Source organism: Episyrphus balteatus, chromosome 1 (genome assembly GCF_945859705.1).
Source record: "Episyrphus balteatus chromosome 1, idEpiBalt1.1, whole genome shotgun sequence".
Classification (NCBI taxonomy): Eukaryota; Metazoa; Arthropoda; class Insecta; order Diptera; family Syrphidae; genus Episyrphus; species Episyrphus balteatus.
In genome coordinates, this window is record NC_079134.1 from 132,439,885 (window position 1) to 132,452,370 (window position 12,486).

Genomic DNA, 12,486 nt, shown 5'->3' on the forward strand with positions numbered 1-12,486 from the left:
TTTTTTGAATGCATTCAATTTTTATCAAAAAAAAAAAACAACAAATTTGTTTTTCTTTCATTTCGATTTGGGTTTTTTTTTGTTAGAATTTTTAAAAAAATATTAAACATTTTTTTGGAAAATCAATATTTTCAAAATAGGTATTTGAATTTTTTTAAAATGGCATACCAAATTTTTTTTTTAAAAATGTTTGAAAATTTTTATATGCAAGAAATTATTTAAAAAAAAACGGGTCCTACAATTTAAAAAAAAAAAAAAATCCAAAAATTCGTTGGCATAAAAAAAAAATCCAATGGCATACTTAATTTGGAAACTAAGACCATTTTAAAATGTATTTTCGTGCTTTTAAAAAATAACTTTAAAGACTATTTTACATTTCTTTCAAAATTAATGATACAATTATTATTATTTTATTGTTATAAAACATTCTCCGTAAGTAAGTACGTGCGATCCCGTCGTGCGTTTTGACTTTATTTTACATTGCAGATCACAAATTTGTATAAAACATGGAATTTCATAGTTGGTCAAAGAAAGCCCATATTAAAGAAGTTTAGTAGATTTTTCTAAATACATCGCTCATTTACATGAATACTATCATAACTTCAAAATCACGAATTTTGAATTATTAATGCAAAAGTTATTGCAATAAAGTAATCTTTAATCCTACAGAAAGTAATTTTTTAGCTCCCATTCAAAAATAGTTCGATACTAAATTTAAACCTTTTTTTGAATTATGACAAAGTTCATGTAAATTACCGATATGATTGGTATACTCTTAGAGTACGATTTTTTAAAATAGGTTATTCAAAAAAATTATAAGAAATTTCATCGTTTATTTGAAATCATTCCCTTAATTTGAACTTGAATTCACCCTGTATCAAATATTTACTAGGTCAATGTGAAACATTGTTCTATTTGTTCTTCTAAGCATTAAAGCTTCCAAAAATATGAACATATTGTTTGTAATAAAGATGCAAACTTGAGTAGGGTTTTGTTTTGTTTGGTTTTTGTTCATTTGACATACAAATATTTCTTCAGTTGAGTATTAAATATAGCTACATGTGGTTTTCATGCATCTTTTTACAAAAACTCATATAAAACTTAAAAACTTAATTCATAATAAAAAAAAGTTACATGGCCTTTTGTTATGAAAACGTCTCATTCATGTTTTATATTTTATTGACTTTGATGTTTCTTAAAAAGTTATGAACGTTCATTTTTGATAAAAGAATTACAAGGATTCAAAATTTTATTTATTTTATGAAATGCAGTCAGAGATTTTCTTTTTAAGTAATAAATCTGAAACTTTTTTCCAAGAAAATTATAACCAACGTAGTTTTTTTTTTAATTTTGTGGTTTCATAATACGAAAGCCAAAAATATCAAAAAGAAGCAAAGTTTTCTTCTTTTTTATTCCTAAAATTAAATTTTCTGAAAACTTAAAACCCGACACAGTTTCGTCTAACTTTTCATCAAAAACCGTTCACATTAAAGTTGATTTTTTTTTTAACTTTTTCCGTTTAAAGGACATTTATTCCCATGATATACCTTCTTATTTAAAAAAAAGTTCAGCCATCACTACAAATTAAGTTTAGTCGTTAGCAGTACGCACAGGAAGCTACATGTCAACGTTCCATCTAAAATGTTTCCTTTCATATAATCCTTCGAGAAAAAAAAAAAAATAATAATAAAAAAAAAAAAAAATCATCACAGATCCCATTTCATAAAATCACATTCAGTTTTAAACCCTCTTAGCTGAAGTGACATTTTTATTTCACATTATTAACTTTTTCTCTTCTATTTTTTTTTTTGTTAGACAAAAAAATAAGTGATTGGCGTTAATAGTCCTTAAAGAAGTTAACATTTTGAAACGCTGGCTGCTGACGAGGTGATGAAGCGAGGCACATATTCCTTTGAAGGTCATATATACATGTTTTATTGTGTACATATATGTGTATAAGGATTTTTTAGAATTCATGTGAATACTTCACACGAGTATCATTCGTTACAAAAAAAGTTGTGCAATTTTATATTTATACATACTGACTCTATATCTAGACGAGAGGTTCTTCTTGGTAGCCGAAGGTGTCAGACACATGATAAAAAGTTGGGGGTGTTAACAAGCAAACAAAAGAAAAAGATGCATGTTAGTAATTTATTCCAATTTATGTATGAAGCTTAGAGCGAAAAAGGTTAACTGTCGTATTTTCAAAAAGAAAAAGAAAAAAGAATGTGAAGAAAATTTTCTCATTTTTTCATACACCCAAGAATGAGATAATGTTCTGACGGATTTTGTAATTGCAGTTCAACTTGAAGTTGGTGGTTTTGAATGATATTTATGATATGTTTTATGCGAAATTTAAATGTCAACTTATATAATTTTGGAAAAAAAATATTTCAAGTTTCCGGAACTTTTCCATTTTTAACACAAAAATTACTCAATATCCTTCCTTAATGGAACATGTTGAAATCATTTAAGTCATCAACAGAAGGAAATCAGGAATTGAAACTGTTTTATAATAGGTACCTACTGCTAATAATTTCTTAAAAAATATTTTTGTTTTTAATCGAAATTTTTAGAACTATTTTTAACATTTTAATTTTATTTAAATGTTTTTGAAATTTTAATACGTCCTTAAAAGTTTTGAAATTGAGCTATAGGTTCTTTCCTCTTTCATATGTTTTTCATTATTAGAAAAAAACTTTTTCTGGTGTAGCTTTTTAACCTGAAAAATACAAGCTGGAACTAAATAATTGTCGAACAAATTTTAATAAAATTTTAATTCTGGGGGTTGACAAACGATGGCCGTTTGAATTTTTGAAAAAAAAAAAAAATTATTTTTGGCGATTTTAGAAAAAAAGAAATGATATTTTGTATGAGAGTTGCTTTAAAAAAAAATTGTTTTATAAATATCTCCCAAACGGAGGGTGGACAAGCGATGATTTTTGGTATATGTAAAGAACTCGAGGTGGAAAAACAACAGCAGTTTGAATTTTTTAATTTTTAGGGGAATTTTAACTTTTCAGTGCAATATTTGTTTTTTTTTTTTTTAATTGCTCCTAAACGGGGGTTAGCAAAACGATAATATTTGGTATGTATATAGAACTCAAGGTGGTCACATGATTGCAGTTGGTTTTATACGTCTATCTCAATTTGAGCGTTTTAGACGATTTTTCAGTTTTCATATTATGAATGTATTTTTCATAGGAAGCATACAAAAAAAAAACATCCAGGTATGTATTTGATATCAAATGAAAGGTAATTTCATTACAACTTTTAAAGTGCTGTATTAAAAAAAATTTGGACACTAAAAATAAAACTAATTTTGCCTTTTTTTGCTGGTTTCTACTGACTTTTTCGCTAATATGCCCTTTTTAGAATTTTTAAGCTCAAAGCTGAAAAAAAAAAAATCCGCGAAGCTGCAAAATTCCCATCAAATTCATCAAGTGAAATATTAAAAGCAAGATCACTTTAACCTTTATTCATGATTGAAAACCAAAAGTTTCTTGGATGTCTGGTTCCTGAGATATTTCCAACCAAACATTTCTTTTTTTTTTTTCTTAAACTCTGAAGATGATATCTTTTGACCAAAGTGTTTAAAAATAACAAATTTTTTTTTGATTTTCAAAAAAAGTCAAAAGAAGTACCCCTTGCCAAAAATAAATTTTAAAGTTTTAAGAAATAATCTTATGAGACAGGAAACAACTCTATTCCTTTTTTTTTCAAAATTGAAATTTCAGAACTTCAAAAACAAAACTGTATTCCGATTTCATATTTAGAAAACAAAAAAAAAATCAAAATCACCATAAATTTATTTATTTTGAAACAGAACATTTCTTGCCACCTTTTAAATTAAATTTATAACTCACAAAACTGAAAACCAAAAATCTTCTTTAGGCCCCCCTCCCGTACATTTCTAATACATTAATTCAAATGCTGTTCTATTTGTTCAAAAACAAATGTTGCAAAGTTTTTTGTTGCAAAACTTTTTGTTGAATATTAATATCTACAATTCGTCCAGAGGAAATATGTTAGATAATAAAATATTTAAAAAGTATGAAAAAGTTTGTTTTTTCCAAAAACATACAATTAAAATTTGAAAATCACAAAAAATTGCTACCCTAAAGAACACTCAATAGAATTTCATATTCATTATCCTTATTTGACAAAAGAACACTCGTACTCAGTGTGTATTTCAATTTTTCCATGCATACAAAATAAAACACGTATTTTATTTCAAAACTACTTAAAACTTTATATCCCCCAAATATAGTTATTATTAAATAATCACATTAAAAAAGTTTGACACTCAAAAGCGGGTTTCGAAACAGTTGATAAGTAGAGTCTATAAAATCTGCTAAAGCCGGCTAACCTTGTTCTATATTAACCATTTGATATGGAATTGACAAGAAAAAAAACTTTTTTTTTTAGTTCAAATTAACTCTTCCGTAGACCGTAGAGTGAAGTGATGATAAGTCTATTCAAAGTTAAATTGATATCGGACAAGAGCATCAGCATCACACTTAAATTCATTTTATCGTATGCATTGAAGTTCATTGCATTTCTATTGAGGTTAAATATTACGTTGTCTGTCATGATATGATGGGTGTTTGTCGCAAACTTGAATCAGGGAAGTGGAGAGTGTACCACTTTTGGGTCAACGTTAAGTTCAGTTTTCAATGAGTTTTTATGATTGACGTAAATGTCATAAGCGGCGCATTTATAGTGAACAGTTTTCTGGTTCAAAGTCTCTTTATATTTTTATTTAAAGTATTTACTTTTCATTCTTTTTTGATATCCTCTAAGATGAAAAAATATAACAGGATAAAGATGAAATCTTCACAAAAATGAAAACATGCAACGTCTAGAAAAAAATATATATATATTTTAATCCTTTATAAAACGGAGAAGGATAAACTGGTTAGAAAAGTTTTTAATGAAAAGCAATTTTTTTCTTTCATAAGCACAAACTTTTATCGTACACCAGCTGATGGCTTATAATCCTTCATTCTTTGAAAGGTTGATGAATATTTTATTCATGTTTTGCCATTTGCCAACAATGTTAAATTATATTCCCTTGAATCAAAGGGATTTCACATTTTTAAGAAAGTAAAATGAAACCATGTTTTGTCGCATTGATTGAAATGTTGTATATCCTGTTAAAGGTACTACGTTAGGGAGGTTATGTGCAAACTTAGTTAAACAAAGTTATTTGAATTTGTTGTTTATGAATATAATCCTTGTGCAAGTAAACTTTGTTAATTTTTTTGTACCATAATCGCAGAACAGGAAAAAAACAATATTTTTTTCGGATTTCAATCAATTTTTGTACAAAAACATTGAGGTAATAGTTATATAAAAACTTTTAAAAATTTATTTTCAAAAAACACATTTTTGGATTAAAAATATTTCAAATTGTTTTTTTTTTTTTTTGAAAAATCAGTTTTTTTTTAAAACGATTTGATGAATTTTATCGAAACTTTGTTTTCATGTGTGGAAAAATATATTCTTTAAAATGGCATACCAACTTTTTTTTTGAAAAATGTAAGGAAATTAGGAATATAAAAGTTTTTTTTTTTTTTAAAAGGCTCTAACGATTGTAAACATTTTTTTTAGAGATTTTTGAAATATATGTTTTTTTGAAATTTTTTTCGCTATTTTTTTTTTTTTTTTGACGGGAGCAAATCTTCAAAAGACACTTGGCAGTATTCGACACCAAGTAGTGTGGGACTCTTAACCACTAAAACCACCTCTTTATCAGGACCAATCTTGAGAGATCGACATCAGATTTTTCTTTCTTAACTTTGTAAAATCACTTTGGGGGAAGTTTAAACTTTTAATACTTTCCCATGTTTTTTTAGACCATAAGCTCATGAGGCTTGGTTCTTCTTAATCTCCGAACATGGTTTCTAGTATTCAAGACGGACACCATTTCAGAATTGGTATGACATTGCAGTCTCTGATTATGGGATACAGCGTATTTTTTAACAACTTCTGTAACCGTTTCTATTTGTAAGTCACGATGTAGATCGCTATTTCTTATGTAGCAAGGTGCATTAACTATTCCACGAAGGACTTTGTTTTGGAATTTTTGGATGATTTCGGTATTTGTTTTTTTTGTTCAGCCCCATAATTGGATACCATAGGTCCAAACAGGCTTTAGTACTTGATTATACCTACAGCATTATTTTGTTTTGGGTTGATAAATCAGAGTTGTTACCAAGTAACCAGTACATTTTTCTATATTTCAAGTTTAGTTCTTCTCTTTTCTTTTTGATGTGCTCTTTCCACTTTAGCTTTGCATCCAAAGTCATTCCAAGGTATTTGGCCGTATTGGCGTAAGGTACAGCTTGATTATTAATGAATATTGGAATATTGTTTATCTTTTTATTTGTAAAGTTTATATGTGAAGATTTTGTTTCATTGAGTTTGATACGCCATTTTTCGGTCCAATCTCTGACTGTGTCGACGGCATATTGCAGCTTTACTGCTCCCCTAGAAACACATTTGTCGGGTACCAAAATTGCGGTATCATCTGCAAAAGTAGCCATTATGGTGTGATTCCAAACTGCGATATCCCTTGTGTATAGTAAATACAGGGAAGAACCTAGGACACTTCCTTGTGGTACACCGGCTTCTATTTTCTTCAATTCCGAATATTCTTGATCGTACCTTACTCTAAACAATCGGTCTGAGATGTACGATTTTAATATTTCATAGTACTGTCTGGGAAGATCCCTTTGCAGTTTGTACTCAAGTCCCTCATGCCAAACCTTGTCAAAGGCTTGAGCAACATCTAAGAAAATAGCTGAACATACTTGTTTTTCTTCTAATGCTTTTTCTATTACATCCGTTATTCTATGAACTTGGTCTATCGTGGAATGTTTATTTCTAAAGCCAAACTGATGATTTGGGATTAACCTTCTTTCTTCTATAATTTTGCTAAGTCTCTTCAGAAGCAGTTTTTCAAAAACTTTTGCCATAATTGGTATAAGCGATATTGGTCTGTAAGACGTCACTTCTGTAGGTGGCTTACCTTGCTTGGGTATGACAATAACTTCAGCAATTTTCCAATGGTGTGGGACATACCGTTGCTTAAGGCATGCATTTGTTATATATTGGAGTTTTATGAAGGCTTTCAAAGGCATTTCTTTCATAACCTGAGCAGTAATAAGATCGTAACCTGGTGATTTTTTATTTGATAGTTGATGTTAACACATACTTTTTATTTCTTTTAATCTTACAATTGGTATTTCACTTTCATCTATCTTATCAACTAACTGTAAGCTATTTTCAGCCGCGTTTGTTGGGTATGGCTTAAAAACATTCGCAAGATGCTCCGCGAAAATATTAGCTTTTTCTTTTGGGTTACCGATCCATTTCCCATCTTGAGATTTCAAGGGGGAGTTTAGTAACTGCGGTCTTTTCAGGCGCTTGGCTGCTTTCCATAGCGAAAAATCGGTTGAAGCATCAGTCGTTAAATTCTTTAGGAATTTACTGAGTGAATCATTTTTGAATTTATAAATTTGTTTTTTAAGATTGTTGCTTATACGGTTAAACGTTGTTTTATCATCTGGAAGTCTAGTATTTTGCCATTTTCTTCGAGCTCTTCTTTTCTCTATTATCAACTCTCTTATCTCTAAAGGATATTTTATTTCATTTTGTCTTCTATTAGAAAATGTTGGAGTACTTTCTTCAGCGGCCTGTTGCACATCAGCAATAAATTGTTCCACTTCATGGTCAATTTGCTCGATTGTATCCATGGGAGATCTTAAATTTATAAAACTTAAAAGCCTTTCTCTAAAATCACTCCAGTTTGTTTTCTTATTTACAAGCTTTGGATTACTTTTTTCTATTACTTCTGCCTTTTGTTGATATAAGTCTTGAACCCCAATGGGTGTGTTTCGCATTGAAGTCTCCACCAACAAGAAAGTTATGCCCAAAAAGATTTAATAGATCTGTATAGTCATCTTCTGTTGGGGAGCGCCTTTATGGGCAGTATATAGCTGCTATCTTAAACTCTTTCTTTTTCATACCAATACTAATAGTTGTTACTTGCATATTTTCATTAGTAAGCTTGGTTTCTTCATAATGTTTTAAGCTTTCTTTTATAAGAATCGCCGATCCACCTCTTGCCTTGTCAGCTGGATGTGGAGCGTGGTAACATGAATAGTTTTCTATTACATTATCTAGACTTTGCCCATTGGAGAAGTGAGTTTCGGACACCAAGCAAATGTCTATATGTTCTAGATCTAAAAAGATTTTTAATTCGGATAAGTGTTGTAAAAGACCGTTTGCATTCCATGTAGCGATTTTAAGTGTTCTGTCCATCATTGTTTTTTAAGAGCGACTTTTTCGCTTCACTGTTTGATATTCAAATCCTGTTTATCAATTCTTTGAAGAATGAGGTGTAGCATTTCTTTTATGGAAGTCTCTTCATTCTTCCGCACATTTTTTAGAATCTGAGAATAGGCTTTATTTTCATCGCTTTTACTTTGAACAGCTTTTTTAGGCGGTTCATTCTTAGTATTGTTTTCAGCAGTTAAATCGGTATTTACTGTGTTTCTGGGTTTGTCTCTAGCAGATGTATTTTTGCTTCTGAACTCTTGGAATTTTTTGGCAACTGGGCAGCCTCTATAGCTTGCCGGGTGATTACCCTGGCAGTTCACACATTTTGCTTTCTGATCTTTGCTCATCGGACAATTTTTAGTTGCATGTTTTCCTTCGCACTTTACACAAGCAAACTCGCGGTTGCAGTATTTTTGGGTATGACCAAAAGCTTGGCAACGTTTGCACTGCGGAACAACTTTAGATTTTCGGAGTGGTTCAATTTTAACAGCTATTGGAGAAATATTTGACTGTTAACAGTCGAATTGTTTTTTCCTGAACACCGTTTATTTTAAATAAATATGATTTAAAATCATGAAAAAATATAAATATAAAAAAATTAAAATAAACGGTGTTCAGGAAAAAACAATTCGACTGTTAACAGTCAAATATTTCTCCAATGCCATAGCAAGGCAATAAAAATAGCTACAATTTATCTTCTTTGAAGACTTGTAGCAACTATATAATTCGCAGTTGCTTTATGCAGCTCGGATTATATGGAATCTCGATTTATTCGGGAAAATATGCGTCAAGACAAGGTGTAATGGTCATCTTCTGATGAGCCCAACCATTACATCGGGGCGAAACGCATATATGAACACTTTTATGCTGGTTTATATTTTTTCATGATTTTAAATCATATTTATTTAACAGCTATGCCCAAGATTGATCTTACTTTATGAATCTCCTCGACACTTTGTTTACTGTCAAAAGTTAGCATGAATAAAGGTAGTAACCTCTTACTTGTCGTCCATTCTCCAGAGGAGTTTTTAATTGTCTCATTCTTAAATAGATTGACTAATTTCGCTATTTGGATACAAAAAAAAAATATATTAAATATTTTAAGGCTTTCTCATGAAAGATAATTCCAAGAAACTTTAAAGCTTATATTTGTTGAAATTGAACACTAAGTAAATAAGCGAAGGAAAAAAAATCATTTTTTCATATAAACTCGTTTTTTTTCCTAACAACTTCAACCGGTTTGAGCGAGCCAGAGACGGACGATATTATAATTTTTTTTAACATATTTTTAGACCTCAGACCCTAATACAACTTCTGACCAATATTACATTGAAAAATTAGAGAACTTTTTTCGGCCATACAAAAGTGACACACCCTACTATGTATCTACTTTTGAAATTTTTTAAATGAAAAGCTTTAACATTAAAGTTTCTTTTACAATAAGAGCAAGTACTTGCGACCCAGTCGTGCATTTTATTTTTTCTGTCATTAAAAAATATGTAGCCGAAAATCCATAAGTGAATAATTCACTTTGATTTCTATAAAAAAAAAAACTTTTTGACTAGTGAAATCGAACAGGGCATTCGATTTTTTCTGCCCTATTCGATTTCACTAGGTAAAAAGTTTTTTTTAATAGAAATCGAAGTATATTTTTGTATGTTTTTTTTTGTGCGTTGAGCTTGAATCCGAAGTCAGAAAAAATCTATTACATTACGTTTTTGAGATATTAAAATGCCAAAACATCACAAAAATAGTGTTTTTGGAAGTTCAATATTCAATATATCAAAAACTTTACACGTTAGAGCTATTCTAATGCTAGATTCCAATTAAGATGATCATTAAGAAGATCATTAGAGAAGAATAATTTGGTTTCTATGTAAAAATATCTCTCGCCAATATTACTGTCATTTACGGAAAAATCGTTCTTAAAAATCGTTTTTTTTTTTCAATTTTTCTCAATGTTTTTCAAAACAAAAGGATAGTTTTTCTTCATAATCTGAAATAAAAAGTTTTAATCTAAATACCTAACTGCATTCCAAACTTTTCAAAAATCAAAAACTTTTTCTGTAACTTTTTTGATTAAAAAATAGGCTATTTTTCAAATTAAATTCGTCAAATATTCAAAAATTAATTTTTTGCTCAAAAAACATTTTAAATAGATAGAAAACATGACAAAGAAATTTTTAACCAAGTTCTGTTAAACTCCAACCATTTTTGTAAAAGATAAAAATAAAAAAAATCGTATTTTTGCATTTTTCTCAATATTTTTGAGGTTATTTAAAAAAAATGGTTGCAGTAAAAGTTGTAGACACTTTTACTATCAACAACTTTTGCATTTAACTTTTTTCGATAGGAGGTCTACTTTTGACAGATATCGTAAAAAATCACGATTTTTGACACCCACTCCACTTTTTCGCCCCCAATTTGTTTGTGGGCAATTTTTGTTTCCCCTTTCATTTATATCATTTATTCGAAATTTGTCCACCATTCATATGCTGCTAATAATTTCAAAAATTATTGGCACTGGTCTATATCTCTATACAGGATTCCTGAGGTCATTTTAAGTCAAAAAACTTAAGAGGTAATTTTCTCGTTTTCGTCCCGTTTTCGAGTTACCACGGTTTTTATGATTTTTGCTCTCTTGTCCTTTAACTGGCCTTATCTTTGCCAAACTACGTTTTATTCGAAAGATTTTTTTTACAACCAATCAAGAATTTATTAGAGTTTTAGTTTGTCTCAAAACTTTTTTTTCTGCGTACAACCGTTTTTCCACAATTTTGCATCAAACACAATTTCCTTCGTTTTTTAAGTTGTTTTTTACATTTTCATATAATTTAAGTAAAAAAAAACACGTTAATGAGTATTATTTTTTTGTGCTTTTTACTAAAGCCCAGTTTATTTTCATAAAAAAAATAAGTTTTATTTTATAAAAAAGCTATTGTGGTTAAGAAAAGAGCAAATAGATAAATCTCAGAAAAAGTTTTAATTCATTTAAATTAATTTTGTATTTAAAAATTATTTTTTTTTTAATTCACTCAGTTTGTTTATTTTTTTTAAATTAATTTCAGTAGCCTTTTTTATGAAATAAAACTTATTTTTTTTTATGAAAATAAACTGGGCTTTAGTAAAAAGCACAAAAAATTAATACTCATTAACGTGTTTTTTTTTTTACTTAAATTATATGAAAATGTAAAAAACAACTTAAAAAACGAAGGAAATTGTGTTTGATGCAAAATTGTGGAGAAACGGTTGTCCGCAGAAAAAAAAGTTTTGAGACAAACTAAAAATAAGTGAGATTTAAAAAAAAAAAAAACTACTTTCAGAATTCTATAAAAATCATCTGTACCAAATTTGAAGAAAAGCCGTCCATGCGTTTAGGCTGTGCAAATGTGTACAGATGGACGCACAGACGCACGGACGGAATTGCGAGACCTATGCACATACTTTTTCGGAATTCTCCATCATTGTAATGTTCGTTTTGATTAAAACCTCAAATTTTTTTTCGACACGAAACCGATATACATACTTGTCCGGTGTTACGGTGACCATCCGTCCCGGTTCACCCGGGACTGTCCCGTATTTCTATAGCTTATCCTAATTTTTTTTTTTTTTGAGAAACCCGGACGTATAAGTGTCCCGTATTTTGTAATTTGTCCCGTGATTGTCCTGTACTTTTCCCTACTTTTTACGGAAAACAAGAAAACAGTGCTTCGAATAAAATCATTAGTTTTTAAAAATTTTTGTCAATTATTTAGTTCCAGCTTGTGTTTGTCAGGTTGAAAAGCTACACCAGAATAATGAACAAAATATGAAAGAGGAAAGAACCAAGTTAAATTTCAAAACTTTTAATGACATATTAAAAGTTAAAATTAAAATGTTAAAACACAGTTTTGATTAAAAAAAAATATTTTTTAGAAGTTACTAACAGTATTTACGATGAAACTGTTTTCTTGATTTCTGTCTTTCTCGTTAACGACTTAAAAGATTTCAACGAAAATTTCAACCTTAAATCGTTTAAGGAATCTTTATAGAAAAATTAGGAAAAATTATGAAAACTAATTTTATTAGAATTTTTTTTTTTTTTTGAAAAACCAATGTTTTTGTATTTTTCTCGGGTTTCGCTCCTAGAAATGTGGT

At 29.2% G+C, this 12,486-nt stretch overlaps 1 protein-coding gene across 1 annotated transcript in view; it reads left to right on the top strand.

Moving 5' to 3' along the window:
• Window positions 1-12,486, top strand: part of LOC129919640 (potassium channel subfamily T member 2) — a 485,782-nt gene that overhangs the window by 52,300 nt on the left and 420,996 nt on the right. The gene's annotated exons all lie outside the window — the stretch shown is intronic.